Genomic DNA, 7,816 nt, shown 5'->3' on the forward strand with positions numbered 1-7,816 from the left:
GGTAGACTGTCTTCTTTGCCTTTTCCTTAAAAAGTCATACTCCCTTTCTCTGTTTAATGAAGTATGATAAGTCTGACCAATCAGGAACAGTTTTCTGGCTTGTCCTTGAACAGTCTAACTCACAGAATGCTGCCTCATATTTCTACCTTTTGATCTACCCCTTTCCAGAGCTTCCAACCAACAGATATTGCTGTGGGGACCTGGACACAGAATGGTGATATGCCCAAAGGCACCCACTGCCTTGTCTTCCTAGGTGTCATTATTGGGCTCAGTTATGCATATGGACAACAGAACTGAGAAATTTCTGGAAGAGGCTAAGGGAATGAGGACAAGGAGAGTGTGAAATTGTGAGGATATGGTTGAGGGTAGATGGACCTAGCACTGTGCCTACTGAATTAATACAGAGATCACTAATGAATGGAGGGGGATATGGGGAAATTCACCTTCTTCTACTTTCTAAGTGAGATATTCCCGTTTCTAAGATAGGAAAAATTGCAGGAAAGAGTTTGAGGGTCAGTATCACCATTTTAAAATCTACTTAGTCTGATCTCTAAACCTCGTCCAAATTCGGTTGACTCAGGACTATAGTTTTCATTTATAATATTGTTCCTATGGAACTAACTATCCTTATATTGTTGTTTCACCTGATTTAGGGAATTAATGTGTTAGGAGGGATTGTCTATAGAGTAGAGGGATAAATATAACCCCAGAGGGAAGGTGAGAACCACCAGAATTCTCTGCAGTTTGAAGAACACTGAAATAAAAATTTGTGGTCCAACAAATAATAGGTTAGAGAATAATTTCTTGGTCTGAATAACATAACATAGCATTCAGGCAATAATAAAGCATTACACAAAGAAACTGGACTTTTTTTTTCAATGAGAAATATAGTTTTCCTATCCTAAAGCATATCTGTGTCTGCTGGCAAGCAGGTACAGGTAATTGCCTCCAGGTGTTTGCCTGCAGGAAGCCATTGAAATTCAATGTAAGTAATAGCAGTTTCTTCAGCAGCAAAAACTAACCTGCAGGAACCTTGTAGGCACAGGCATATTTTAGAATAGAAATGCTGTACTCAGCCACAAAACAGCTGAAAGGCCATAGGCCAAAGGGCTCTGTTTAACAGGTGACAGGTTAACATAAACAAGAATGAAAGATATGCTTCATAATAAATCTGGTTTAGAATTTAAAAGTAAAGGAATTTGTTCTTGGCTTAAAAAATAATCCAGTGCTTTAAAAAAAAAAAACCCTCTCTTTTTATTGATTTTTAAAAATATTTCTACTCGACAATGCCAAAAAGTCACAAACGTTTTTTTTTCACACAGGTCTGAATTCTTTGAATAAATATGCATTTCAAAAATGCATATTTTAGTGTAGATGTTGAGCAGAAATCATACCCTATTTAAAAATACTTTGCACTTTTCCTTTTTTAAAAATGATGAACTTAGTACTTCAGTGAATCTTTGATCTTGTCATTATTGTTAATAACCATCAGTAAAACACAAATGATCAAACAAATATAAAAAAGGAATAAAATCTTACCTAAAACTCTAGGCATTTAACAAATGGTCCCAGATGATGAATGAGCAGACAGACAAATATGCTTTTGTTTTCTGTCCTCTTCAAAGTCTGTCTCAAGTTCTGCTATGTCTGGCTTCATTTTCTTCCCTCTCTCACATCCTTCATTCCTTTTTTCTTTCTTCCTTCCTTTTCTACATTCTTCCCTTTTACCTTTCTCTCCTTTTCTTTTTCTCATCCTTCTTCCTGCTTTCTCTTTCTTCCTCCTTCCCTCCCTCCATTCCTTCTTTTTTCTTTCTTTCCTTTTTCCTTCCTTCTTTTTTCCTCTTTCCTACCTTTCTTCTTTCTACCCCTCTTTTTTATTGCAATAAATGTACATACAGATCTGGTTCTACTAATTTCACATTGCATATTTTCATGTAGATTTTTAAAAATAGATGTTTTAATGATTCCTTTGAAAAATATCACTAGTATTTCCTTCGTCCCTCCCCTCAAAACCTTCCCTTGTAATGAAGTTTCAGTAAGAAAACAAACCAACACACTGGCCAACTCTGGTCATATATGCATCATTCTGAAACTGTAGGAAAGAAGAGTGCACTAACTACCTCTCTTCCAAGAGGACAAAGATATATTTCAACGTCAGTCCCCTGGAATCAAAATTGGACATTAATAAATGTTCTGATGTCTTTCTATGTTGTTTTATTCTATGTTATCATTGCCATTATATAGATTATTCTCTTGGTTCTGACTTTGTTTACTTTGCTCTACATCTGGTCAGACAAGTCTTCAAAAAGTTTCCCCAAACTTTTCATGTTTCTCGTTTTTTACACTATAATAAAGTTTTATTACATTTATATACCACATTTTGGTCAGCCATTCACTGACTGATGGGTGCATACTTTGTTTTCAGTTGTTTCCCTACAACATAAAATTTTGGAGTTTATGGGACTTTTCCTTCTCTGATCTCCTTGTGGGAGATATCAGTAGTGGTGTGTGTGTGTTCATCCTTCATTGCCGAAGAAGACATGCTATCAGAGAAATAATGACATGACCTGCACTTGACTTTGTTTTGAGTGAGGGCTGTGCAGGTCACCAGCCTCACTTCTCCTCCAGAGTCATCTGAATCCAGTGATCAGATATTCATCAGGATGACTGGAGATGACTCACAATGAGGCAATTGGGGTTAAGTGACTGTGAGTGCCAAGTGTCTGAGGTGAGATTTGAACTCAGGTCCTCCTGACTCCTGCACTGGTGCTCTATCCACTGCACCACCTAACTGCCCCTCAGTAGTGGTATTGCTGGTCCAAAGGTGTGAATGGTTTAGTGTCTTTTCTAGTATTTTAGTTCCAAATAATTTGACAGAACCATGAGGCTAATTCACAGTTCCATAAGTGATATGTTAGTGTACTTTCCCATTGGTTCTCCAACAGTTATCCCTCTCATCTTTTGTCACCTTTGGCAATTTAATGCAAGTGAGGTGCAATCTTGCATTTTGTTTTTTCCATTTTGAAAATGTCCCTCTAGCAACTTTGGGAAAATTAGTTCATGCTGATATGTTTCAGTTGCCTGATTTGTTATGTATGACAGTACCTAAGTATTTCTTGAGAATTATTGTGTGGATAAATATAGGTTCTTCAAAAAGAAGAAAGGTGTAATAATGACAAAAATAATAACTTAGATGATGAGTAAAACTTAGTGCTTCTTTAAAGCATTTTCATGTACATTATTTCATTTGGTCCTATCTACTCTGTGAGGTAGGTGGGAAAACCATCACTATTTCTAATTTAGAAATGAGGGAATTGTGAATGAGACGTTGTGACATGTCAAAGGTCACACAGCTATCTACATGTTGTATAGATTTGCTATTTTTTCATACACAGAGAATCCTGTTTAGCAGGTAGTAGAGAGATAGTTAAGATAGTTAAGTGATAAAAACAAGTTTAATGTTAAGAACAAGTGCTAGAACCACAGGGCTAGAAGACTGAACCAATGTCCTTTCCCACTAACTGTACTGTCTGAATCTAGGAACAAGGTCTAGATCACTCCAGTTCTGGATGATTATAGTCTCTAATGAAAGGGATTTTCTTACACTCTGGCTCCCTTGACTTACACTCTGGGTCATTAAGTTCCCCCACCCACCCACTTGGCTCAGGTCTAGGGATTTCCCAAAACAGAGGAGAAAGGTACTCAATGTGCTATGTAAATAAGGTGTTGGATTGGTATTTATTACCTACAAACAAAAGAAATGCTAAAAGACACAGAGACCCACAGCATATATTGACAGAATTACTTAAGGCAGTATTCAGTAAATTAACATAACTTTAGTTATTACTAGGGAATTCCCTCTAGTGAAAGTAATGGGACCTCTTGGCAGAGGTGTGCTGATGATAGAGGGCAGGTCTGATGACTAAATCAAAGACTGAAGAGCAAACTGAAAGCAAAGAAATTTATTAGGATGCTAAGGTGTACTACTCTCACAGAATGGCAACCTCAGATTCCTAGAGTACAGATTTGGTTCTTATAACCTTACAGGATGGCTTAGAGTCCACAATCAGTCAGCAGTATTCTGCAGCAACTTAGGAGAGAAAAGTAAAGCATCTCACGAGAGAGGGATAGAGAAAAAGTTGGATCAGCCAGATTTGAGTACTATATTTGTCTGAATGTAAAGTGCTAGAAAAAAAATATTGCTTAACACATAACACATCTCAACTTATATTCACAGTCATAGAGCACAGGGAATAAAGACTTAGGGTCCTTCATAGTTAGAATGGACAGACCATCCATCCACTTGTTTCAAGCTCCTCAGAAACGATGCCTCAGGGAGGCAAGAACAGGGATGTGAGGTTATACCATTTTTAAATCTGCTTTAAAAGGAGAAAATAGTAGTATTTGGAATGCAACTGGCAGAACTTATCATAAGAAAACATTCCCTGTTCCAGGGCAGGAGGCAAAGACAAATGATCAAATACATTTACAAGTTTGAAGTTTAGACAAAACTACAGAAACTCATCCAAGGACAGCAAGTAGTTGTTTCAACAGTGGATTAGACCATCTGCTTTACTATGTCCTTACATAGTTTGTTATATTTTATTCCATTTTCAGTAGAGATTGGGAAAGTTTCTAATATTAAGCCACCAGGTGGTTTGGGGGATTATTCCATCAAGATGTTGCAAAATAATTCTGGTTCTTATTTTCCCCAAAAATTGTATTCCAGGAGACCGATACTTAAAACTTCATCAGAAAAGAAAGTTGTTTCCAGGACTGCAGACTGTTTTTTCATTTTACCTTGGCTCTTCATAGCCTCTCTTAAAACAGGTTTCTTCTGGCAAACCATGCCAGCACTCAAGCCCATCCTTTTGTTAGCAGTTGACATCTCCAAGAGCATGGTGTAGCCACCATGCCTTCCTCCCCAGGTTTTCACTTATCTCTGAACAATAGGACCCAGAACTTTCCTACCTCTCAAAATCAAGCCTGGATACATCCATTTAGGGGTATATGTTCATTCAATCTAAGATTAGGAAAGAAGCAAAAAAGAGGTAGGCAGACCTGAGTCCCATATTTGTCTTAATATAAGTTAAAAGAAGGAGAAAAAAAAGATTGAAAACAATTTAAACACATCTCACTTTTATATTCATAATCAAAGTCATCCATAGTCATGGAATAAAGTTTTAGAGACCTGTGAGTCTTTAATGGCTAGGATAGACAAACTCTTGCCAATTGTTTTAAACTCCTCAAAAAAGATACCTCAGAGAGGGACAAAAAAACTGGGATGTGTGACTAAACCACTTGGAAATCTGATATACATACATATACACATATATGTACACACACACACATATACAAATTTGTACATGTATATTTCATATATATTTCTTCATTTTATAAATATATGTATACACACACATACATACATATACACATACACACTTGCTTGAGACATATATTGTAAGAAAACTCCTTGCATCAGTCTTCAGATTTGACTGAGTTTCTAGTCAGCATAGCCCAGGGCCTTAGTTAAGGATCTCTAAGCAGTGGGTAGAGACAGTCCAACTTCCAAGCCATGCAGGGTCAAAAAATGGAATATGGTTTTCTCACAATTCTCACAAGTGAATAAGTTTTCTCAGAATACAGAAATTGGACTAGACTCATAATTGAATAGAATGAAACTGAGCTAGCACTAGAATTGAGTCACATGACAGTCAGTGTGGTTCACTCAATTCCTACTACTACTTGCTATTCTTATTCCCTCAAATCCTTACTCTAATAGTTGCGACTTTTGATTTTGTAGAACCCTGTACTACTAAGTTGGTGTGCTTCTTTATGTTGTATACCTAATCAGTTCCACTGATACATCTTTTTTAAGAAAAACATGTTAATGCTTATTTTTTTGTAATAAAATTTGAGATCTGTTACTCATAGACCTCTTTGCACTTTTTTTCATTATTATGCTTGAAATTATTGACGTTTTATTCCCCCAGATGAATTTTATTACTATTTCTTGTTTTATAAAATATTCTTTTGGCAGTTTGGTATAGCACTAAGTAAATTAATTTAGATAGTATTAGCATTTTTGTTATGCTGACTTGACCTGCCCATGAGTAATTGATGGCTCTCCAATTATTTATGTCTCTATTTCTAAAAAGAGTACTTATAGTTAGATTCATTCATATCCTGGGTGAATCTTGTAAGATATTCTACCAAGTACTTTATTATTTCTGTAGTTATTTTGAATGAAATTTCTCTTTCTAGCTCTGTTAGCCTATCTTTTTTTTTTTTTAAGACCAATGCTCTTTGCAAGAGGATATATGGATGAGAATCAAGGAAAATTACAATCTGAAAAGAATAAACATCTCAGGTGATTCAAAAGGCATGATGTGTTAAATAAGCTGCATTCTAACATCAACAACAACTTGCATGTGAAAAGAGCCAGGAAAGACATCATCCAGGGGATATCTGTCCAGAAAAGGAGGTAGGCCAATTATGAAGGAAGAATGGGATAGAATACAAAGACAGATATAAAGTAGCTAAAGACAGCATAGGTTACCAAGGTAACCTAAGACATACTGCTATTTACAAAATGCCAAAAGTCCCAGAGGAAAACACCTAAGGGAATATGTGGAATATTTATGGAAAGACATCAACAAAAATCTTACAACATGAGAAAGCATAGATACATTACCACCTGCACCAGGGAGAGAGCTACCCACCATGGTGAGATCCCTGATATAATGAAGTTTTGAAGCACAATTAGATATTTTTATATTTAATATTTTTTCTGCTAATTTTTTTCTATTTCACTTTTTAAACATTTATTTTAGTTTTTAATATTCATTTCCACAAAACTTTGAGTTCCAAATTTTCTCCCCGTCTCTCTCCTCCTCCAACCCAAGACACTGTGCATTCTGATTACCCCTTCCTCCAATCTGCCCTCCCTTGTATCACACCCCTCCCTACACTTATCCCCATCTTCTCTCTTTTCTTGTAGGGCAAGATAGATTTCCATACTCTATTACCTGTATTTCTTATTTCCCAGTGGCATGCAAAAATAATTCTCAACATTCACTTCTAAAACTTTGAGTTCCAACTTCTCTCCCTTCCTCCCCACCCATCCCCACTGAAAAGGCAAGCAATTCAATATAGGCTATATATGTGTAGTTAGGCAAGATTTCCATAATAGTCATGTTGCTAAAGACTATATTTTCCTCCATCCTATCCTGCCCCCCATTTATTCTATTCTCTTTTGATTTTGTACCTCCCTAAAAGTGTTTACTTCTAATTACTCCCTCCTCCTATTTGCCCTCCCTTCTATCATCCCCCACACACCCCACTTATCCCCTTCTCCTCTACTTTCCTGTAGTGTAAGATAGCAAATTGAGTGTGTATGCCAAATGTGATGAGAGTAAGCTTCACTTTTTCCCTCTTACTTCCTCACTTTTCCCCTCCATTGAAAAACTTTTTCTTGTCTCTTTTATGTGAGACACGATTTGCCCCATTCCATTTCTCCCTTTCTCCTCCCAATATATTCCTCTCTCACCCCTTAATTTTATTTTTTTAGGTATCATCTCTTCCTATTCAACTCACCCTGTGCCCTCTGTCTATATCTATATAATTCCTCCAACTACCCAAATACTGAGAAAAGTCTCAAGAGTTACAAATATTATCTTTCCATGTAGGAATGTAAACAATTCAACTTTAGTAAGTCCCTTATGATTTTTCTTTCCTGTTTACCTTTTCATGCTTCTTTTGATTCTTGTGTTTGAAAGTCAAATTTTCTATTCAGCTCTGATCTTATATCATCAAG

The sequence above is a fragment of the Notamacropus eugenii genome, chromosome 4, assembly GCF_028372415.1.
Source record: "Notamacropus eugenii isolate mMacEug1 chromosome 4, mMacEug1.pri_v2, whole genome shotgun sequence".
Classification (NCBI taxonomy): domain Eukaryota; kingdom Metazoa; phylum Chordata; class Mammalia; order Diprotodontia; family Macropodidae; genus Notamacropus; species Notamacropus eugenii.